Below are 24,481 nucleotides of genomic sequence, written 5' to 3'. Positions count from 1 at the left end.
CCATGCTGACCATCTCCCTGCCTGGTTCAGATGCAGGTAGGGAGTTTGTGGCTAGGGCGTAGGTTTTATCCTAGTCTCCTCAGGACCACCATGCAACACAAGACCCTCACCAGAACTGCCAAGGACAGCCTTGGGCCCTATATAACCCCACGCTCCAAATCCAGCATATTTCACCAGGTGGTTTCAGATTAAACCAAACCTCTTCTTGCCAACATCATTGCAATTCCTTGTCGGAGGAGAGAGAACCCTCCCCACGAACTTCACCAGACTGGTCCTGCTTGAAACATCCACCTGGCATTTGGACAAAACTGCTTTTTCACTCAGAGAAAAATCTCCTCGTTTGTATGAAAGAATTGGAGAAGGCCATGGGGAAGTGCCAGGAGACAGGGCGAGGAGCTGAGCCTCTCACCCTGGGAGATTAGAGACCTGTAACACTGGAAAGGAGAGAAAGTAAGCCCTTCACCAGGCTCTGTGCTAACAGCTGCAGGTTTTCCCTTTCACATTAACAGTTCAGACACCAGAAACCAGATTGTGCCCTCAGTAAGAAGCTTGTAAAAAAAAAACCCTCTTTTTTTCTTTAAATTTTTTTCCTACAGCATATTATAACCCATTGAAAATTCAACTAACTTGCATGTTTCATTTGTTTATCTGCTGCCCTAAGTGGAGATTTTGCTATATAGCTTGTAATTCCTTTGGGAAAACAAATCGGTAATCTGATAGAGAAAGCCACATATGGGAGAAGGCCTTCCAATTTAGAGAAAAAAGGCACTTCCTTGCAAAAAAAGGTTCATTACTCGGTTATTTCAGCATGCAAACAAATTTAGTGAGTGCTAGGTAGGTATTTCAGATAAAACGGGAATGGGAATTGTCACACTGACAATTGATTTGTTTAGTATTAGTTCTGCTGCGCTCTGTCAGTGTGCCTCTCCATTAAAGAACATTATTGCTGTCCTCCTGTTTCATTTACATAATGAAAATAGATGAGTTGTCAAGGCCCATGGGGCAAAGCACCTCATCCCCTTTCATGTTGTAGGAGGAGAAGGCGAGGTGGTCTCCATGCCACCACCTTGTCAATCTACCTGGGGCGCACCTCAAGCGACAACAGCACACCTCTATTAGGCACAGCATCAGGAGGCACCCTAAATTCATCCTGCCCAACATTTCCATCACCCTCACTCATGCAACACAAGGAATAACTCAGTAAACATCTGCTGCATTCAACAGCGGTGGCAGAAACAACCCGGAGCCCCCACAGTGAGATTAACAGCCAAGCACGATGAGATCTGTAGGGCAAAGAACATCGCCATCGGTAGCAATTTGTACGGCCCCTCACACCGTGTGGCTCTAATCACTGATCAGAGCCACACGGTCTGTGGCTTGACAGATATTACATTTCTCTGTAATCCCCATTCCTTTTGTAATCCCCATGGGCCCCAGCCCATGCCTGGGGAGCTCTACATGCAAGTGCTCATGCGTGACGGAGGGAGAATGGTGTTTGGTGAGAGCCGCTGACAGCTGAATGCGTTCGGAGATCATTGAGTCAAAGGCATCTTCCAGCCAACGTGGTTATAAGGCTCCAGCATCCCAAAAAGCTGCAGAGGAAACAAACAAAGAGGCAACGTCTTTTGGAGAGCATCATCTGGGTGTTTGGTCCTTTCCTGACACACCAGAGCATGCACAGAGGATCAGAGCAGGCTTGCCTCCATCCCAGATTTATTACTGGAGAAGACGTCTCCTAGGAAGCCTGCAGGGTTTCTGGTTCTCATCTCCTCCCTGCAGCTGCCGCATCGCTCAGCGCTGCAAATTGCATAAATCAGCAGTAATGGCCGGGAGATGAAAGCGTAAATAGGCCGTCAGAGAAGTTATTGACACTAAAGGGCAAATCCTGCCCTGACAGGCACCCTGCAACCTCCTGTTCATTAGGAGGGAGATGGAAGGGGTGTACGTGAAGGTGAATGTCAGCCCCCGGGACGTGGGTTGCACTGATGGCAGGTCCAACTGATGCGGGCGCCTGTGGGTCACAGGGGAAGATGCTTCAGCCCTATCTGCTTCCCACTGGCTGAGATTTGGTTTTAGCAGATAGCCACTGTTTAATCACCTCGAATCCCATTCCAATCTCATAGATCCCAGCTATTTATGTGCTAGCAGAGCTCGAGCAGGACAGTGGTGCTTTGCAGTGAGGCTGGCGAGGATAAACCACGGAGAGCCTCAGACTTTAGGAAGATGCTGAGAAATACCAAGTGCTTTGTCTGAGACCTAGTGAGGATGGGGGACAGGGGGAGAAATGCCAAGCACAGAGCACCGAGTCCTTTAATTCAAAACTCTGCTTTGGTACTTGTATCTTAAAATCTTCTGTTCTTGACTTGTGGGTGAGAAACACAGCTTTCTCTGTAAAAGGGGAAAAATTCTTTCTAAACTGCCTCCTTAAAAGCTGTGAACTGAAAAGGAAGAACCCACACGCGTTCGTGTTTAAAACTCTGGGATTTAAAACACTGCTCCTGAGCTGAGGGTGGGGAGACCAGGAGAGTCCCCAAGGGGAAGCTAACTCCCAGGGCTTCATGGGTCAGCTTTAGCATACTGCAAATTTAAAAAAAAAACAAGCAAAACTGATTTGAAATAACCCTGAACCCCAAAGGGAGTTTCCAAGAGCTTCACTAGAGCATTTGCACTCAAACTGCCACCCAAGGGAGCAGCAGGACTGCCATCACCAGATATTTACACCAGAGCACCAGCTTTTCCCCAAGCAGACGACGTCCAACTTTTCCCCTCTCTCCTATCTTGCTCCTTTTCACATCACACTTAGGCTTTCCTGGGACTGCTTCTCCACCATAACAGCAGACAGGAGGAATGTGGCACACCAGGTTTGTTTGGATAAAGCGAGAAGGGGTGATTACCCTTAGCTTTCTAAGGGAAAACTGGCACCGCAGTTAGCTCTTAGATTGGTACGAGGCTCTGTAAATAAAAATTGGACACAGGAGGGGGAAGCCTCTGAATTCCCCAAACAGAGCAAATTACCGATACTCCAGGAGGAGTGATTAGGCAGGATGCCAAGCCATAGCTAATGTTTTCCAAAAATAACTAAGTCAAAAGTCCATAAACGTCAGGAATTTCTAGCACAGAAACTACAGCCCACGTGTTCTCCGATAACCAGCTAGGAGCAAGCCTAGCGGAGCCTTAAGTGATGGTGGGACTCGTGCCACTGACTTCGGTGGTCCTGGGAATCAGCCCCAAGGAGCTGTTTACGTGGCCTGTGTCAGAGCTAAAGCAAGCCACCTTTTGCCCGATGCCGTCTTGCAAATATTTTCCTGCTGGCGAAAAGCAAAACAGGGGAGGGAAGGGTTGAAAGGAGCTAAAGGCTAAGTTCAGCTTGCTGCTGTATCCCCTGACCCTATAAGCCAGACCTTTAGCATAGCAACAGGGAAATCAAGCGGAGAGAGTTAAATCCTCACCCATCAAGCCCACCACAGAGGCACGTTATGCTGACAGCTGCTCTTCCCGCACTTGAACTACTACTGAGCTAGTAGTTTAAGGGTTGCTGAGATAGCCCCTCTACTACCTCGCAGTGACTGCAGTGGGTGAATACTCTTTCTTTCCAGAGATAGCTCGCTTTCTCCGGCAGCACTGTCTGCTCTGCATAGCAGGGGATTTTGCAGGGAACAAAGATAAAGAAACGCAACTGTAAAACTACTTTTAAAACCTGCCAGAAACAGGCACAGAGCTGGAAAGCTCTCCCTTTTGGGGTTCCCGATGCTGCTACTGCACTGCGGGGCAGTTGCTGTCTGGAGGGTGGGAGACCGCAGAGCTACAGAGCTGGAGAAACACGAGCAGACACTACAGCTCTTCTTACAGACACGCACAGCATCAGTCAAGATGACCACCGCAGAGGGTTTCTTCCTAAAGACAACCAGTGCAGAGGTTTTCCTCCTCTGCTTGCAGACAGTCTGTTCCTGCTGCCCCACATCTAGCAGTGCAATTAGGTGGCAGCACTTGGGGAAAATCCTAAGGAATGCGCGTTTTCTGTCACACAGCAGGCACAGCCTACGCAGCCAGGTCAGTAAGAGATCTGTGACTTGTCGCATTTGAAACACTGGATTTGAAATTTGCACGTTTGTTTCTTGCCAAGCCTGACTTTGCTCGGGCCACTGCTTGGCTGAGATGAAACTCAGGACATAAAGTGGCTCAAGGTTTTTTGCTTGGAGATGCAGTCATTTATGTGGAAACATTTGCAAGGCTCAGCACTTTCCCCTAGACAACCTCAGGAAGAGAGTCCAGCGATCATACGGAGGGTTTAGCACAATTCCTATATAAATTGTATTCTTCCAATGGTAGAGTTTTATTTTCCAAAGTGATAAACCATAATCTCATTAGCTTGGCTCCTTTAGCAATGCAGCATACTCCCTATCTGATTGGCAAAAGGAGGCAGGGATTCAGAAAGCAAGCTTGCCTTCTTGTTAAACCATGGGCTGTATTTTTTTCAGCCTTCTCCTGTTTCAACAAGACATTAGTATGTACAATGTGTGCTGTGGAACTAGTTTGGTCTAATCCTCTTCTTTGTTTGCCTTTCAGCGTTGCAGTTTTTAAATTAGCATGGCATTAGCCTGCGGAGGAAAATGCAAGGCTGGCTCACTCTGAGTAAGTTATAAGAGTCACAAGCTCTGGCTACATGTGACAACAATTCCAGAAACAAGTCCTTTACTGAGCAAGGTCCAGGAGAAAAGCCTGGAATAGGTTTCCATCACCAGTGACAATACAGGGTGTTAGGGACAAATAAGCCCCTTCCCAGAATCATGATTAACTTTTAACTAAGCATCTAAAAATGTTCACAGTGTTTCCCAGATTTTTCACAGCTTTCAAAGTATCAACGTTTCAAGTGAAGTTGTCCAAAAGTGTCATTATGAGTAATTTCAACTTTCTCTTAAAAAAATAATTGTAGTTACAATTTAGTTTGACATAAGTACTTATAAGAAACACTCTTAAAATTACACCTATTTCAAACCCTGGGGGGAAAACCCCTGAAACTCTAAGTTTTGAAGTCACATTTGAATTCAAATTATTCTCCTTTTCATATGTAGAAAATACTGTTGATTGACGCAGGGTTTCAAACACTTGGCAACGAGTCTTTTATGAGGCAAAGCACAAAGAAAAAGAAAAATCTGCTTTTAAAAATCTATTTTTAACAGATGAAAACACCACCATAAGATAGATGTAATGACACGCAACCAGCCAAGTGAGTTCTAGAGGATATAAGATATTAAGGCAGAGCTTGGAAGAAATAGAGAGAACTGCTGTTTATCTAGAAAATAAGGATATCCGTTACCAAGCACCTGTTTATCTCTGTTTACCTCTTTCGCTTTTGGGGAGAGTTACCCAACTGCAGTATTCCTCCAGTTTTCCTCACTACAGGTCACTGCTGTGCTGTGGGACTGCAGACCAGAGCCACAGCTGAAAAATTCCCTAAGCTCGGCTGCGGAGAGCTAGAACATATGAATTACCTCTCTATTTATAAGGCAATAGCTCTGCTGGGATATTCAGCCTAGAGTCAAGTTGTATTAGTAAAATCTGGAGTTAGAAGAGAATATGGCATCTGGCAGGTGCCGCAGGGTTTGCTAGCCCATCCTTGCTTGTTCACACCAGGGAATGCCAGGAGCATTTCCAGAGCACCAGAGAATATGCACTGGTTTAAGGTTTTATTAAATATTTTCCTCTTTAGTAAAGTTTGCAGATTTTCTGCCTCCTTGCAACGTCCAAAACCTGGCATCCTGGAAAAAAGTCAAATGCAAGGCAGAACCGCTCATTAAGGTGGGCTGGCGTGACCAAATGAAATGCAAATTAGCCCCAGAGACTGCCAGAAATTGCTCACCAGGCCCTCTGGGTTGGCATGCATGTCATGGGAGCCCTCCAGCCTCGCTGCGTGGCCAACAATGAGCCATAGGTTTGGGGAGGGTAATGCAAAGCAGGCAGAAACCCAAGCGCTGCCCTGGGTCCCAGCTGCAGAGACCTGCTGGATGGACCCTGCCAATGGAGCTAATGCACCGTCTCCGGGGGCTCCATCGCCGCTTCTTCCTGCCAAAAGATGATGACAGGGAAGAAGCGAGCCTTGAGATGTCCTTGGACAAAAAGCTAGGACAGGCTCTACAGGAATTTCCCAAGCAGTGAGATGTTTTTCTCTCCAGAGTCCAACTTGCTTGTTGCTGACAAAAGAGAGGTAAATTGTTGAAAGGAATTAAAAATACCTCAAACACTACCAAGCCCCTGAAGCCTTCTGTCTTCAGAAAGATGTCCTGCTCCCGCCTACACCATCCTGCTGTCACTGTGAGCCATGTGTGATCCCATTTAGCCAAGGTCCATACTGGCTCTCAGGAGCAGGGCTTTTCAGTCCTTCTCTACCAGGTGACACCCTGGAGAAGAGCAGTTTCCACCTTTGGGGTTTTTTTTTTTTCCTGTTTTCTTCCCCTCTTCTTTTAAGCCTTTCCCCCAGAACCACAGTAGCTTTACTGAAGGGACAGCAATACCAGAGCAGCGGAAAGGAGGCAAAGCCCCATGTGAAACTCATCTCCCACCTTCATGCCAAGTCAGCCCAATTTTATTTGGGATGGCTCCCAAAAAAGCACTTGAATTGATCTTTCAACTTCATTTGCAAAGCTAAGGAATTCCAAGCAAAGGATGGAGACAAGCACCACTGGAGAGACGGAGGCTTGCTGCACATCTGCAATGCCCTTCACCCACTGTTGCCTTCCCAGAAGTTACTGGAGCCGATAGACGAACCCAGGCACACAAATGAACTCTCCGTTTAGGTACAAGTCAGCACACAAATTGCTTCGATTCAGATAAATGAGGGGGCACAACCTAAACCACAGCAACCTCTGCAGTTGCACATCTTCAGCTACAGCAGCCCCACTGGCATGATCGCTTGCGGTCCCTGTTTCAATATAGCATATTTGCAGTAAAAACACTGACCTACCAAAATAAACGACTCCACTGTAAGCGCAATTGAAGAATTATTCCAGACTTTGGCATCGGGTCCATTCAAATCCCCTCTGCTGGGTAAGCTGATGCAGCTGGGCAGAGCTGGTGGCAGCCACCCGGGCAGGAGAAGCCAGGGCTGATCTCATTGATTGACGCACTGGGCACCAGATGGTCTTACATCCATCTCAGACCAGCTTCTGGACAAGTTTTTGCTGGGGCAGGGGGGCAAAAATTACTGAGAGTTGCAAGATGAGAGGCCCTGTTAGAGGTGCAGAGCTGTAGTCCGTGATCACTTTTGCGATTCACTCTCTTCAGTTTTGGGCTGCACAACACATCCATCAGCTGAGATGGTAGCTCCTCCATTAGCCCTACGTGAAAGTTATTTGCCTTTAACAAAACTACAAAAAAGTAAAAAACAATTATTGACACCAGATGTCACTTGGACTGAAGGGCCAGACTACACAGAGCTGGTGGAGAGGAACTGTACATGATATTAAACAGATTACTGGGTTTCAGACGTCATCTGCTGTGTTTTGAAAGGCAAGCTTTCACCCCGCAGCATTTCTCAGGATCCCAGCACAGTTCCACAGGAGCTGCATCCTCAGCTGACACAAATCAGAGCTCTGCTGAAGTCAGTGGCATTGCACCTGCTTTCTCCAGCCACAGGATCTGGCCCCCGAATTTTCCAGCTTGGCATCCTGTGATCCTGACAGCACTCTCCTTCTTCCAAGACAATCCAAGTCTTGGCAGGAATGCCCCTCTGTTCAAATGAAAAAATTCCCAATGTTGTGATTTTCCATCTATAATTACCAGGAGATCAAATTCCTTCATTGTGAACAAGCGTGATTGCTCCCTTAAGACTCACTGATGTACGTGCTTTCAGAGAGGGGGAGAGGGAAGACCAGAGGAAAGGAGAGGAGAAAAGAGGCTGAAAAACAAAATCTAAACAAAGCATTGATTTTTCTTTTCAAAACTGGGTTGCAGTAACATAGCAGATTGTCCAAATTCAGTATATCCCTTGGCTCAAGAACAACCAGCTCAGTGGTGGAAGGTGAAATCAAAGCCATGTTCTCCAGCAAGCAAGACAGCTACTCTTCATTCAGCTTTCTGCAAGCCATGAGCTTTATTTGGAGGCTGTAGAGCTGCATGCTCAGCTAGCACAAAGCAGTACCCTTGCGCTCAAGGATCCAGCCTACCTGGGGGTCAAATAGCCCTTTTAGACGTGGTCCAGTTGCTTCTGCTTAAGTAGCCCAGTGGGAAAGGTCACAAGCAAGTTGCTCCTTCTCCTCCTGCCCTCCATTGCCAACAAGTGCATTTGAAGGCGCATGGGCTGAGCCTCCTTCCCATAGTCCTGCCCTGGATGGTTGCCTCCAAGGAAGAGTTCAAACCTCCAGTCTGAGCTCCGAGGCAAATCAAGGCCATTTACCAATGGGGTTTTTTTAATCTTTTTTGCTAATAGCACTGCGTATTGGAGTATGAATTACAGCCAGCAGTAATAATGAACTCACAAGATAATGCCCCTGGGGAGAGAGCAAGGAAATTCAGGGCCAGGATACAGAAGCTCTCATCAGGCAGATGGAAGGCTCGCTAACGAAGGGTTTTGCGGCAGGGGACGGTTTGGATTCAAGCAGACCGACACATCGAGCCTTTTACGTCTCGTACATTTTTTTTTCCATGCTTTCTACAGGCAATTCCTGCCAGAATTTTTCTGACTCCACTTGGCGGAGAAGTGTTTAATCAGCATTCAGCCTCTTTATGGGGCTGTCTCTGAGGGAACAGATTCAGGCAAGGGATAGCAAGTGGTAATTTTGGCTGCTTAATCTGGGTTGATTCATTTTAACAGTCTGCTTAACAATAGATACCATGTGGCCACGACCAAAGAAGTTTCACGGTCTTTACTGAGATTTAAAGTAGGTGTGAAATGCTTTAAAAATGCATCATTACTGCAGGAGCGATAAAAGCTTCATTGCCCTAATGAGGAAAAGGATTGGCTCAAGTTCCAGAGTGATTATTGCTTTTCTCTGTAAGGTCATTCAGTGTCACTAGATTCCTGAATTTCTTTTATAAAATTGCAGAGGAAAAGACGAGAGCCTGAAAGCTCCAGATCCTGGAGTCAAGTGATCACGTGCATTGTGCATACTCTTCTGAACTTCTGCACCACCTAGGAAGGAGAAGTTTAGGTCTTTCTCTCAGCCTCAGAGCATGACCTCTATAAAGCGGTTTAACTAAAGGAATTAGCAATCTCTGTAAGAGACACACCTCTTAGTCCATCCCATCCGAAGCACATCCTCCTCCCAACCCTTTAGCCAATGCTCAGATGGGCAAAATGTTATCCACCTGTTTCTAGCTTTGATGCTGGACATATTATTCTTGCATTGCTTTGGATTTTTTTAGGGTTTTTTGAGGCAAACCACCACCATAGAATGTCTTATCTCACATTATAAAGTATGACAGTTGTGTTTCTGTAATACATTTTGCAATTCAGAATTGCAGACAGTCAAGGAAAAGGTTTTGAGATGAGATAGTAATAAAATAATTTTGCATTCCTAAATCAATGCATGTGCTGGTTTTAAATTACATTTTTAAAAGTGATCTTTACTCCAACAGTAAAGTGGGCTATTATACAAGTAACTGAAGGTCCAAGACCAGAGCTGGCTCAAGTATTGAGTTTCCAAGCCACAGTAATGCCAACATTTTTGGAAAACAATGTCATCTTTAGTCCAACTAAAAAGCAAGTTACTCAGTTATTTCTAGACCTGAAATCGCACTGTAGAGAGTTCTTTTTGAGACAACACAATACTGCTTTTTTTCAAATTATGTAGGATTGTCCCCCCTGACATCCTCGGCCACTGCTGACCTAAACTAGCCTGCGACACAGCTACAAAACAATGACTTATGTTTTCGTGAATGACCGCTGCAGATTTTGGCTTGTTCATGGGAGTTCAGGGAGGGCTGTCTGGTCCAAAGGGCAGCTGTTTCTCCAAGCTGCAGAGCTGAGCTTGGTCGGGAAACACCTGACTCAGGACGCCACATCCTAGGGCATTGCCTGTGAAGTTCAGACCTGGAAAGTCCATCAATGCTCGATCCCAGGGCGGCCATGCAACAAAACTGCCTGAGAGCTGAAGACCCTGAGGACCAGCAGTCCTCTTTCTCCTTCACAGAAGTTGCAGTCTAAAAGCTTCCATCATTACCTTCGTGACACTTAACGAGGACAAAGCCTGGAACATTTACCGGAGCATTTCCAGCTTTTTATTACAGCACCATTTACGTCTGAACTTCCCAGCCTACTTTGAGGTTAGCAGCAAACACCAAACCTTAGTGACAGAGCTGAACTTGAAATCCCTAGTGCTCATCCACCTACAGTCATTTAAATGTTTTATGCATAAAATCAGCGTCATTCCAAAGGCACAAATTGTAACCAGGTCAGTCCCTATCCACTGAAGCGTTTGTTTTAGTACAGGCTAGCCGTTGTGCTTACGTGCACATATTTTCCATCATTTCTTAGAAAACATGGGCAGAGTGCAGGCACGTCTGTCAAGAGAGGAAAAGAGGACAAAGGACAGGAGGAAGCCCATCTCCAAGAAATCACTGACTAAAATTGCTCCCAAGTTCCCATTTCCTCCACAAACAAAACAGCTTGCAAAAGTCCAAGTTGGGGTGGATAAAATATCAGCCACGTGCCTGACTTACAGCACTGGGACTGAGGTTTGGGCACCACTTCAAGACCTTCCCCTAGGAGTCTATCCAAACCCTCTTTGCTTCTGATGTGGAATAATTTGGAAATGTTTTTAGGCTGCCGGCTGGGATAACACAAGGGCTATTGTAAACACACATGCAGCTGATCAGCACCAAACCCACACAAATATGGTCTGTACACACATAACTAGTACATATTCCCTTTTTTTTAAAAAAAAAAAAAAGAAAGAAAGAATTAATTGAAATGTTGAATTAAAGAAAAAGGTGGAATCACTGAGCAGGTCTCAAGAAGAACAGTGATCATTTATGGAAGGAGTTATGTTTTACCTAATTTTAATAAACAAAATGCATTTATATGCAGGTCACTAGATTTAAAAAGCTACAGATAAGATACAGCCATAACCAGCTATCATCCAAGTGTATGCAGTGAAGCAAGACCATAATTTCCGCAGATGCTATTTCAAAAATACTGCTGCTAGCCAAGAAGGTTTGGAAATGTAAGAGAGTGTAACCAGGGCACGGAGACCTGTGCAGACTCAGAAATAGCCTGCTGGAGATACGTAACCCAGCCTGGAGCTCTAACCCTGAGTAACTGCTGTTTGCCTGACCTCTGCTTTGGGTGGAAAAGGACAGAATTGCTCTTTCAGAATCATGGCTCTCTGGGATAATTTGGTTTCCTCCACTACAGTAGCCAGGAAGAAATTCACCTTACCTGTGAGACATGTACCAGCTGGCTTGAATATAGAATGGTCTTTTGGACCTGCCCCAGCTTTCAAGGCAGGCTGATGGGAGCCTAAAAATGGGTGTCTTCACAGATGGCCTCAAGGGAAGCCATAGCCAGAGGTCGGCACCATTCAGGTATGGCCACACTATGAGATGGAGGGGCCCTTTCCTAAGATTCCCAAGTAGCTCTTGCCGGCTCTGGTCTGTCTCACAGCATTACAGCCATATCCTTTATTATTTCTTCAGAAGTCCTCAATGACCTCTGGTATTGTCCTCTATCAGCTGGTCTAGGCAAGCTGATGAACCAATTCATGCCAGCAGGTGAGCAAAGAAGTCAGAGGCAGGGACCTGCAGCAACTCAACCTTCCTTTCATTCTGAAATGCTGAGCATTTTTCCTTTTCCACCTCCTCTCAGAGATGTGATGTGACAGAAGTCAACACACCTCACATCAAGGCTGCTATCTACCATGGCAACTGCTTTTCCTGCAAGGAACGGAGTCTCTCCATATCTGGCCCAAAAAGGACTAAAGGTTTCCATTTCTGGAGACACACCAGGCGTTTCTGTCCACCATGCCAAGCCTAGGCTGGGATTTAAAGAAAACAACAGCAAACCAGTCTGTCAAGTTTATAGATGTTGAATTTTTACGTCTTGCCACTGGATGGATTTTGAGCAGAACCATTCCACATGGTGGGGAGAGTGAACCTCAGGAGAGGGAAGAGGGGAAACAAGATAGCAGAAAGATTTCTCTGCAGTAATAAATCCATCTTGAGAATAACAGAGCGGCGTACAACCGCGTTGTGACTGCACCATCTGTAAACAATATTTCCCTGAGCCGGAAGTAGCTGGAAATTGAAGTAACGTTTCATGTGAAGAGGCATAAGTTCTTTGCTCTTCCACCACCAGCACTACTTTGACCAACCTTGTACTTGAAGCAATCGTTAAAATAAATAAAAGGAGTTGTTCAGCCCTTACATAGGTCTTTGGTATCTGCTGTAATCATAGAGCTTATGGGTTGGATCCCACTTAACAGGCCCAGAGGAGGAGGAGGACTGATTAGAGCCCTCTGAATGAGAGATCTTATGATTCCTGCACCAAGCTAAGCTGGTTTTGCAGGAAAATAGCAGTCTGTTGACACTGCCTTCTTAGAACAGCTTTGTTGTAGACTTGATCCAAAGCCTGTTGAAGTTTGTGATTAGACTTCCTCTGCTGCAGCAGCCTCTGGGCAAAGCAATGTCATCAGCTTCTCTTGGCTCATTCATGGGGCTGGTCTGATGCCTGGGCCAAGGTGCAGGGTGCAGACTGGGTACTGGCTTACCTCGGGCCAGGTTCCCAGTCGACAGTCGTAGGCCTTCAGGACAGAGCTGTTTGGCTGGAGTTTTTTCACGCTGTGACCCATAGCACCACTGAGAAGACAACTCCTGTGAGAAAACTAGCTCCTATTTGGGAGCAGCAGAGATGCCAGGGTAGCCACATGGGTCTTGCTTTAAGCAGCAATAAACGAAACTACCTGCAGTGCACAAACACTTTCCAAGAAGAACCTGTGTTGGGCAGAATATAGGATCCGAGGACCTTCAGGGCAGCATGACAACTGCTCTAGAAAGTGGAAGGAAAGCCAAAGACTGAGAAGAAACACACAGGCTGGTGCTGGGAGAAGCAGCAGGAGATGATGATCTCTGCAGGGCCCATATTCATTTGGGCTTATAAATAGAAACATTGAGGAGACTCTCTCCAGACTTCAGTGACTTTTTTTTATGTGAGAAACATTAGGAGTACATGGTCTGCAAAGTCATTATCACCATCCATAGAAAGATAAGGAACATTGATTCAACTCAAGGCTCAGAACAGCTGAATATTGTACAAGCATCCTTCAAGCCAAGGTTTAGAAGCGGTGGGGGAAGAGAGTGCACGCACATCCTTTGAAGGGTCGATTAGCACAATGGCCTAAGAATATTCTCAAGGCTGGAATAAATTAAGACACGCATTTTCTTGAGATGCCTGGGATGCTCTGTAATTTTATGATATCCAAAGTGCTAAGAAAAGCAAGGTGCTGCCAAGATTGCATTGCTATTCATGTGTTAAAGGTCAAAGAGTTGCAAGAAGGTCAGTTTTGCAGGTTACAGACATCTGTAGCAATTATAATCAAAATGCATGCAATGTCTAAAGCTCTCCTTATGGTTAAGTAACAAGCAAAGACTATGGCAATGATGCAATACACAACTTAAAGCACCCATCAGTACCAACTTAGCACATGAATCAGTGTCTGGTGCTATAGATATGTTGCAGCATACACATAAGGCCTTGCTATTTGCACGGCCCATTAAGCCTTGTTGAGCCTCGGATGAAGGGACATGGTACAGTGTGCTTGGTAACATGAGCTAGAAACTTAGCTAGAAGTCTAAGAAGGCTTCTTAATGATTTGTTTCTCTTAAGGTCATTAGAGGTGTCATCTAAAGAGGCTACTTCCAACCTCCTCTTCTTCCTACCTATATGAAGCTGTACTATAATGAAATGCCAGAGGAGCAGTGAGATGGCAACTACCTCACCACTGATAGGCAGGAGTCAGAGCACAGAGGAGGAACTTACATAAACTCTTACGGCACCAAGATGAAAAAAGATATTGCTAATTTCTTTCAGAGCTGCCTCGTCTTGACAGAGAACAGCAGAGATGACAGTCGGGTTCCCACTATTCCCAGCAGTCATCCAGTTACTCACAGACAGCTGAAAAATCACAGGCAGGAAGCAGAAATGGATGTGGTTTCAGTCTCTTTTTCCTGTAATGATCACTTTATATGATCTCAGCTCCATTTTCCTCCCTCCTCCATTCCTGCTGGTGGAAGCACTGATGGTGAGGACACACTAACTCCGCTTCGGAGAAGCCAAGCTCTGGCTGAGGTCAATCCCAGCTGGAATAGGCGATCCCATAACGCCAGATGGGGGTCCAAGGAAAAGAAAAGCAGCACTCCTGCTCCTTAATCTGCCACAGATTTCTTGTGGGACCTTGGGCATGTCATTTAGGGGAGAACGTGGCAAAGTCAGGTTAGGTGTGCACTAAAAGGGGCTTGGGGATTTTGTTTTGTTTTTAAAAGACATGCTTTGGCAAAAACTCTCCAGTCTTTCAATACACTTTCAGCTGGAAATCTCAACCTGCAAAAATCACTGTATATCAACATTGGGAAATTCCTGGTCAGATCTAATTAACATTATAATTCCAATACAAAGGGGTTTGGCTGCACGGACTTTAGTTTAGACAAAAGCATATGTGCTTCCGCATCAGGCACTGCTCCCTCTGAAACACACAGAAATTCCCCCCGGCCATTTCCAACTTACTTCATGGTGCTTTGGATCACAAGACCTCAGGCCATCTGCAGATTACAAGTCCTGACCCCACTGCCAGGACCTTACACAACACGAAAGGGAGGAAACTCTACCAGTATGAATTCAGTTAAAAACCTTAGCTTGAGGAGAAAAAATAAAAAACCAAAGATCTGCCTAGGGGAAAAACATCTGGCTTGGTAGCAGGGTAGAAAGCACAATCCTTCAAACTGACATTGCATATTTTTCACTGCAAGTCAGTGCAAAGTGAAACACGTATCCCAGGAAGCAAGAGGCCAGAACCCCAGTCAGAAACATTTTCACAAGATATCATCAGAAATCCATAGTCTTAGCATACCAGAGGCACATTCCTTCTCACTTCAGAGCAAGGCATTCCCTGCCGTATAGGAAAGAGTAAGCTGAATAAAGCCAGCTTGACTTACATATGGGCCAGGATTTCAAGAGCCAGATCAGAAATTAGTAGGAGCTACACAACAGCCCTGTAGCTAAACCCCCCATTTTGAGCACATCAGCCTAGGCTCTTCAGAAACATCTACATGAAGGCGTTCGACTGTTCAGCCAGCCTTTTTTCCATGTTGTGATGACAGCATGAGCTATTCCCAGCGCTGGCATACCTCCACGGTTATTAGCAGCTAATAACCCAAGCATTTTTGGGCTCGTCATCACAGTATCTGAGGGTCTTTCAAGAGTTCAGAAGTATTTAAGAGTTTGATTTGCTTTGGCTGTGGAGAATCCAAGCTGGAAACCTGTGTGGCTTGATCCTGGACACTCCTTGTAGGGAGACATGGATGGTGCTGCGCTCTCCAAAGGGGAATCACGACCCAGCAGGCAGCCCCCTAGTAGTGCCCAGGGAGAGACAAGTGCTCCAGGTGGTGGGAGGAGGAGGTGCTGGTTGCTTTCCTCGCCCATCAGTCTTGCCACCTTTTTTTTTGCACAGTAGCCTGGTTTCAGAGGTGGAGTTGTGGTGGGGATCTTTCAGGCTGGGGAACAAAAGGCAAGTGGCCCAGGTTGCCTGTTCCCTTGGGCAAGTGTTTCAACACAAGTCCTTACAGGGGGAGAGTGAGGGCATATCATGTCCTGCAGCTCCATGGCCAATGGATGGAGCCACAGCTGGATTTACAAGGAGGTCTCATCCCATGAACTTATACTGGGGAAGCTGAGCCTTCAAACTGAGACATGCAGGTACCTGATTTCTCTGTCCTAGTCAGCCTCAGTCAGTAGATAGACTCCAGGCTGTTAAGACCAATGCAGAGGTAGAACCTTAAGCCACCATAAAGACTCCCAAGATCAACCATGTTGAGAAGAGGTACTCGCAGCATCAGCTGGGAGATGAGTAGGGAAGTCTGGGCAGTTTCCAGTTTTGGACTTTGCACCCTCATTTCGTGAGGCTGTCCCTAGAGAGGATCTGTGCTGAATCACTGCGTCTTGCAGAGAGTACACTGAAGCCACTACTTTGGTGATAGTTTCATCTGAAATTCTTGCCAGCACTGCTAGAGAATAAAACAGCTCAAGAGCTACCTGCCACCTGAACCAGCTCCAAAGGGGTATAGTCATCAACTGTAATGGGATGGAAAATGAGGGTCCTTCATACTATGTCCAAGCCTCATCCCCTTTCACCTTCTGGGAGAACTACAGCTGAGCACCAAAGCCACTGATAACACTTGTCTCTGTTCCAGTTATGATCCTAGAGCTCACACACATCTGGAAAAGCAAAAAAATCCAAGAAACATACTGCACTGAATAAGATGCCTTTGACCTGAGTCACCGAGTGGGACGCAGAGGAAAAAACAATCATTTGGAGACAAGGTGAAAGGCGTTATGCCAAGGAATTGTGCAATGAACAAAACAAACGAAAAACACACAAAAGAAAAAAAAAAATCACACCCACCAGGGAAGCTGCCTGCCTCAAGGAACCCCGCAAATCAGAACTGCCCATGATAGCTCAGCTATCTCTCAACATCCCTGTAACCTGCAGAGCCAAGACATACAAGCATGCTGGGATCTCCTGGAAGAAATTTCAAGGCTCAGTGGTGAATATAAATCATGACTTAACGCACTTACACTTAAATGTCCCCAAAGCAGTTCATGGTATTACAACAGGGCGCTCTCCCGTTAGCTTTCTAGTGGGATACGTGAGTATCGGAGGCTTGGAAATGCAATCACAGTACATCCCTTAATCGCCATGAGGGTCTTCCAAAGGTAGCCATCAGCCCAGATCAGAAGGTGAAAAGTCAGCTTGCCATCACTTGTAGAGACGGCGTTTCTATGAGCTGCTGTTAGCCTACCACCCCAGGCTGTGCTTAGCAATAGATTATAGTCACACCAAATATAGATATGGGCTACTTTCTAACTATAAAAAAAAAATCCTAGTGTGTTTTTTTTTTACATGTTAGTCTTAAAAAATGTAGTTCTTCAGGGCAAATGAAAGATATTGGATCAAAAGCATTTTTACCTTCTCTCCCAGGAGTTCCCCAAAAGCCTTCAATGGGGTCAACTGAAATTGCTTTTGATCATTGTTTTGGGTTTTTTTTAGCTAGTCCAGCCAACCAACAAACACTTCAACTATCTACTTTGAATTTTCTTTAATCTGCATTTCTTCTTTGGCAAAGCTGCCTGGTCCTCAAGCAGGTATCCTTACCATCTACTACAAGGATATATTGCCAGGCTCTCCAGTTCAGCAGACCTTGAATCCTCAATATTAATAAGATTTGTCAGACACTATCTGCTTTTGTTAGCTATTGCTCTCATCCCTAGGGGACTCTTCTCTTTCCTTTGAATCTGGCAGAACAAGCCCTACTGCCCGTAGATTTATATGGAGGTACATCAAGTTCTCCTTCCACAGAGGGCTCTAGCACATAGGACTGTATAATCAATTCCGCATGAAGACTTGTGAAAAAAAATCTATTCTCCGACAGAGCCGTCCATGGCAGGATTTTTAAACTGCTTCCAAGTTGCTATTAAAAAGGAAAAAGGAAAAATAATTTATGCAAATAATGAAGTGTTAACAGCTTTTGTGATATTTGGTGCTTTTCCCAAAGCCACAGCTCACAGGGGTTAACATGAGAACCCAAGCAATTGTGTGTGCTCCTGAGCCTCGCATTTACAAAAAAGAACATTGCAACAGTCCCAGAAACAGGTTAAACAAACATTTATGAAGAATCACACAGGTATTGCTGAGCTTGCCTTGGAATGAGAGGAATCTGCTGGATGGAGTCTCTGGTGCCTATTCCAGGACTATTTTCTCCAATCCTTTTTAAGTCTGTGTTTCCAAGAGTTGAAACTACACTCATTTTAGCCAAACTTTTGTTTCATTTAAGACACAAAGGGAACAATATTTATCATTCAAACAAAGGAGCCAATTCTCTTTCCTCCCTGCTCCTATTTTTGTCTTCTGCCTCTAGACATGAGTATCCTTTCCCTGTGCTAATTAATAGGTGGATAAAGGTGCACCTTAAGGTTGAGTGTTTTACAGAAAAATTGATTACAGATCCTGACTTCACAATTACCAATCAAGATGCTCATATTATCTGCCACAAGATAAGGGTAAAGCCCCCAGGCTTTATCTGGCTAGAAAGAAGCTTGCAATGCCCTGTGAGATGACTTTGAAGGCTGGAGTGAAAGCTAAACTCTAGAGAAAGTATAAGAGCATGGGAAGGGCCACCAAAGATCTCAATAACGATGACCCATACTGGGGCACATCAACAGGTCAGAAGGAGTGAGAAACAATAATAGGTCAGATACATCATGATGTATTTACCAGAATTTAAGGGAATGGAGACTAAGACCATGAGAAGATAATGAATCTACTGCACTGACAACGTGGCATTCCGTACCTGCTGAGGGTGCTGGTTCACTGTACATCTATTAAACAGGCTGATACTGAGAGTGATTGGAAGAAGATGCAGGATCACAGCAGAGAGAAAGCTCTCCTTAGACAAGACACCTGAAAATGCCAATATGCAAACTGTGTTGCATGTTCTCAGCTCGGCCTTTGGACCCAGCACTACAGAGTGGCTTAAGATCAAGACCACTTGCGTACTTACATCTCTGACGTGCAAACGCTTACATACGTGCTTTGGTATTTGCTGAGTTGGTGCCTCACGCTCCCCATTTCATAAATCCTCTTTCCTTTCAGGCTCAAGTGATAGAAAATGCTCTCTGAGCACACAAAATACTTGCTGAATTCAAAGGAGAACTTCAGCTAGAGAAGTACAGCAGAAAGTCACAGTCTGGAGAACACAAAGGACTCCTCATATATAAAACCAAACTTTTAATAACCAGGGGACCTAGACAGAAACGTCATCTTGGCACTGTGCAGCCAGGGTTGCATGGACTGATCTGCATGGGTTTTACCAGCACCCTGGGAGCTCCCACTGCCAGTTGCTGCAGGCTGGGACATCCTTGCACTATGTGTTTGTACAGCCCATGACACATCTGGGGTCCAGTCTCTATAGGCAACTTTGGGCACACACATAACTTAGAAAGCAGTTTAAAGTCAACGCCTTACCTATACACTTGTTTATACAGCAGGACATACACCGCAGTTCATAACTAATTCTCCTCCATGCCCAAGGTGCTCAGAGCAGTTAGGAGCACATGTCCCACCTTTAAGAAGAACCATTCATCAAGGATGAGCCAGTCCATTGTAGAAAAAGCTGCATTTCTCAATGTAAGCAAGGCTTTGCCAGCCAATTCTACAAATCAACTTGTTGGAAAAAATTACCAAAAAAACCCAAAACACCCCACAAAAATTAAGTGTCATGTCAGCAACACATCAATGCAAATGGGAATTCCTCACACCATATACTCCCAAGCCATTTTTACAGTCCTTATTAGAGGCACTGTTTTGCTGTGGATAAATCCTTTAAAATTGTCTTTCAAAAAACCCTATGAGATAAAAAAAGAAAAAGTTCCCGAGTGACTGTCACGGGGGAACAAAGCAAGAAAAGAAGAGGAAACGGCGAGTTGTGGATCACCGTTGGTGGGCACTTGAATAGGAGCCCTGTGCTTGACACCACCGCGACTTTGAACAAAACCGAAGTCAAACAGCTATTTGTCAAGGGGTACAAATGCACACAAGTGGTGAGAACCTGGCCCTGCTGTAAAAACGTGTCAGGAACTTTTCTGTAGGGCTGCGCCGAGCCCCCCTGATGGATCGTTGTACTCGGAGGACAGCATTGTGAACAGCAATAATAAGACATCTGGTCCGTTCTCTTTCTGAAAGCATATTTTGGCTCGACTGAAACCACGTGAGCAGCTCCTTGTACAATGCAGAGACGCAGCGTCTCATCGCCACCGATCCGCAGCGCCGGGTCCATCCTCCCCCGCACCCAGCAGCATCCCTCCAATCTCAGCCCCACCAGCCCGGCTCTGTGACATGCAGCTGGCATCCGGCGTGCCCTTCGCATCTCTCTGTCTAGACAGCTATGAAAGGACTGACATTGCATCATCCACTGCAGCCTCGATCACCCCACTGCATCCCGCCTTGTAGGTCTTGCCCGTTCCTCTTGCACACCCACGCAATGATGAGCTGGAAGAAGAGCTTGGCACCAGTACCAGCTATTTCCACACACAGACTTTCCCCAGCAAAGGGGACAACCTCTGAATAAGTAGGGTTTCTCAGACACGATGCTTAGGACACCATGTCCAAGCTGACACACGCACAAGCTTATACAGCACAGGCCCTCTGCGTCAAATCTGCCTTGCGGGCACGGGACCGCAGCACACAGCAACATCTCCCCAACCAGAGAGGAAAGGATGTGCAGCAGAACATGAGGATTTTAGCAAGCTGCCAGTGCACACAGGCTCCCCAGCCACAGGTAAACCAGCAGCTCCTGGGAAGCCATCCGCTTTCCTTCCCATGCACGGGCAGGACCCAAGGCAGCCAGCTCACACGCACAGCCCCAGGGAAGCGGGCATAAATTATAAACCCTAATTCAGGTACAAAGTTTCTATACAGAGTTTCAGTTCTGAGCACATTTTACAACAACAAAAAAAAAACCTGGAAAAAAATAGGGACTTGACACGCTTCAGCAGACCTCTCGTGACACCCTGCACCCTATGAGTGATGAAGGGAGCAAGGGGAGCTGGCTGGGGACGGACTCGCGACATAAAGAAAATAAGGGAAATAGAAGCAAAGAAAGGAACAGCAAAGCGGAAGAAGTAAAATGGAGGATGTCTCCGTGCTTCAAATATTTCAAAACAGAGGCCTCACTTTCCAAACAACGTTTCACTGGGGGAGGGAGGGGGAGGAGGGGGGAGGCTGGTTTTCATTTCATTTTCACTTTGAAAACACCATTTTTCCACACATCCACTGAAGTGCAAATTTCCACCGAAGCCGTTTAAAAAGAGAGCATGCCTCAAAGCTGAAGTTTTCAAAACCACATCTGTTCGAAGTTATAAAGCCGCGGTTGAGAAAGCCCCCAGCGGCCCTTTGCCGAAGGAGCCATGAGCAGGATTTCCCAGCACAGCACCCGAAAACACCCCAGGACTCAGCAAGCCAGAGTGCTGCCAGACGGGCATAGCAGGACCCACCAGCTGAGAAGAGGGCTGCAGAGATGACACAGAGACCAATTTCTTCTGCTCCAGCCTTTGTCACGGACCACGCCAGTGCTGGGAAGAGAGATAAGGAGCTGGGGCTGCTGGGTGTGCAGGGGGCGGGGGGGGGGTTGATAAATGAGGTGCTTGGTCACGCAGCCCCTGTGCTCCCGGCACTGACCACCAACACCTCCGCAGCTGCTGGCTCGTCCGGAAAGCATGAGGCTGCCCATCTTTTCATCCTTTTGTCAGGAGCTGAGCAGTGCGGGCAGCCACGGGCAGGACGTGGGTTTAATATTAAGAGAAGAGGGACGTCGCCCATTGCTGTGCCTTTCCAGCTCCGGCACGCCTGTGCCGGACCCCAGCTCAGTACCCGGGGCGGGCAGATGGCTTTCTACAAACAGCTTATGGGGGAGAGATCTGGAAAGCTCTCCAAATTCCCTGCCGGCGCAGCGGCAGCCTCCCCCTGCAGGGCTGGCAGTTGGCACCGATAGCGTTGCGTTCCCCGAGATGCTGCATGCACAGAGACCCTTCACCTGCAGCTGCGAAGGGGCCGGGAGGGGAGGCACATGGCCCCGGGGGATGGTCCCCGCACTGGCAGCTGCAGCTGATGGCAGGGATGCCCGGGGAAACCAGGTGCCCCCTTCTCAATGGCTGGGTGGGAACGCTGGCACCCAGGGCTGACGGTGCCTTTGCAGAGATGCGACCCGCTGGCTGGGCACCCGCTGCCGACGTCTTGATGCCCTGACAAAGGAACCGTGCATCCCCTGTGGCACCGGCTGAGGGGGCTCAGCTCCAGCGCACCCCACGAGGCTCCTTCGCCCACAAAGAAGAGGAGCAGCTAACGGGAGGGACATAAACCATCATCCACATGGCAATCAGCTTCACCATCCTAAAAAGCCCTTCACACATTGCTCAGGCTGGCGGCTCCTACAGGATTTCAGGATTTCTTCTTTGGGGGCTTCTCTCACCCAGCCACACGCACCAGCCCCCTTCACAGCAACGTGGCCGGCACTCAAGGTCTGTAGTTTTTGGCATCCCTGGCTCTGCCTCTTCTCAGCATGGTCTGGCAATGGAGCCACCCGGCTCACCGGCACCCCAAATCTGCTCCTAGAGGAGGAGATGTGCCAGGCACTGAGCTGTCCCCTGCTGCTGTGTGGTCCTCCCCTATGACCTGCACCCCCCCTTTCTGAAGACTGTCCCGGTCTGTCTGCAGTGGGACAAGGACACGCAGACCTTCCCAATTCCCACCAACCCCACCACAGCTTACCTTCTGGGTCTGTAGCATTCCCATCAGCAGCAGCTGTGGAGAACGCTGTCCCAGAGTCATCCCAGCCTGTAAAAGCATGCATTTCAGGTAACAGGGTCACCAGACCCCAACTAGGTGGCATTAGAGCACAGTAGCTGGTCAATGTGCTGCTCCTTTCCCGGGAATATTAAGGTCCATGGGTTTTGCAGTGCAAAGGAGTCCTTTGACATTCAGTTGAATGTATCTAAGCTAGCCTACAGAGCAAACACACCATGGTCTTTAAATGCATCCAGAATGGCTAACTTTCATAACTTTCTATTGGGAAGACCCGAAGAGGACAGTAACGCATCCCAGTCCACTCTGCTGCAGGTTTCCAAGAGCCGTGTAAGTGCAACACTGTGTTCATTTTTCGGAGTTGAATAATGGCAAGGGGTCTGAGGCACTTCTGGTAAACAGCTACCAAGGAGAGACATGCCACTGCCTTTCTGCAGAGAGGAGGTCTCTGTGGAAACATCTCCTTGCCATCCTTTCAGCAACAGCCACCTCCAGCACCGAGCCGTGTGTGGAGAAAGGGGGACATCACAGACTTTCCTCCCAAGGGAGAGGAGGCAGAAAGCTAGTGGGGAAGCGAGAGCAGGATCCTAACTTCTGGTTAGGGGCACCCCTAAAGCTTTGGATGTTATTTAATTCATTACTATTTCTCTTCCAAAAGAATGAATGGGGGTCAGAGAATGGACTCACACACTGACTGCCTGCGCCACACAATTCCAGACCACAAAACCACCTTCTTTACAAGTATATGTATAGCCTATTAATCCATTTTTCTGAATTATGTGACTCCCACACCACACTCGGATTTCCCTGTGCACAACCTGTACACATTCCCGCTGTTTCAGGGAGGAGATGGTGCCTTCTCTTTCCTTCTCACCATCACCCTGTGCCTCTGGTCTCCCCCTTTGCTCTTTGCCAGGTGCCAAGAATAGCCCACAAAGCCCTGTTTCGTTTTTTTTTCCACATAAAGCTCCCTGCAGCTGCTGTGCAACAAGCTCTACATGCTGGGCTGAGCAACCTACGATTTCCCTAACTCATGCCCTTGAAACCAGATGGCAAGCCAAAGTTTTCTCTGACAAGCAAAGGAATCAGAACTGACATGATTGGAAAAAACAAGCTCAATTCCTCTTGGCAGGATATTAATTTAGAAATCTCTGGTGTCGTTGCCCCAATTCACAATGAATTTAGATCCAAGGTTTCCTAGTGCCAGACGACACAGAGATTTGACAGAGAAGGTAATTGGAGGAAATGGCTTTGTAATCTAGCTTTTGTGCTGGCAAGATCCAGCTCTCCTAAAGAGCAAGGTTCACTTCCTGGCATGGCTGATTCATCATCCTTTATTTGTCCCCAGTGCCTCTTGACTTTGCTCTGCCTAGCAGGGATGGCACAGACCCTTTAAAGCAGCATCAGAGGTCTGCTGGGTGTTCACGCTTTTGCCCAGCCTGCTGAGCGGCAGCAATGGGGTGATGAGCCCTGCAGGGTCAACGACTCCAAGTGTTCAAGGGGCAGGGTGAAGAGCACGCTTGAGCGAGTCTCATGGTCTGCACACCCCTTGGGCAGCAAGCACACCAAGCAGATGGAGCCAAGCTCCACCAACGGTGTGGGCTCATGCCATACCGGCGGCAGGAACAAGGATGGGGGATGTACAGGTGGGAGCAAACCCACCCAGAGAGTGGCAGGGCCTCTGTCCATGCCACATAAATAACCCAGAGGGTGGGAAAACCTGAACTGGAGCAGAGTTTGGACCAAAACTTGTAATCGCATCCTTAGCGACATCCCAAAGTGGCACATACCCCAGAAGAAAGAGAGTACCCTCTGTGGGGTTACCTGCCAGATACAGGTCCTAATCATTGGATCATCCATTCTTACCCTTCTTCTGAAAAAGATGCTGTAGACACAGGCTGCACTATGGGGAAAATGTAAGC

The 24,481-nt window shown here is 46.9% G+C and overlaps 1 long non-coding RNA gene across 1 annotated transcript in view; it reads right to left on the bottom strand.

Annotated features, from left to right (window-relative positions):
- Positions 1–21,796, bottom strand: part of LOC128144487 (uncharacterized) — a 48,597-nt gene extending 26,801 nt beyond the window's left edge. The window contains exon 1 of the long non-coding RNA XR_008236097.1: positions 21,254–21,796. This is a non-coding gene — a long non-coding RNA (uncharacterized LOC128144487). The remainder of the gene's footprint in view (positions 1–21,253) is intronic.
- Positions 21,797–24,481: the final 2,685 nt, after the last annotated feature.

The sequence above is a fragment of the Harpia harpyja genome, chromosome 7 (assembly GCF_026419915.1).
Source record: "Harpia harpyja isolate bHarHar1 chromosome 7, bHarHar1 primary haplotype, whole genome shotgun sequence".
In the NCBI taxonomy this organism is placed as follows: Eukaryota; Metazoa; Chordata; class Aves; order Accipitriformes; family Accipitridae; genus Harpia; species Harpia harpyja.
Note: the sequence above shows the minus strand (reverse complement) of the source record. Positions and strands in the feature narration are given on the sequence as shown.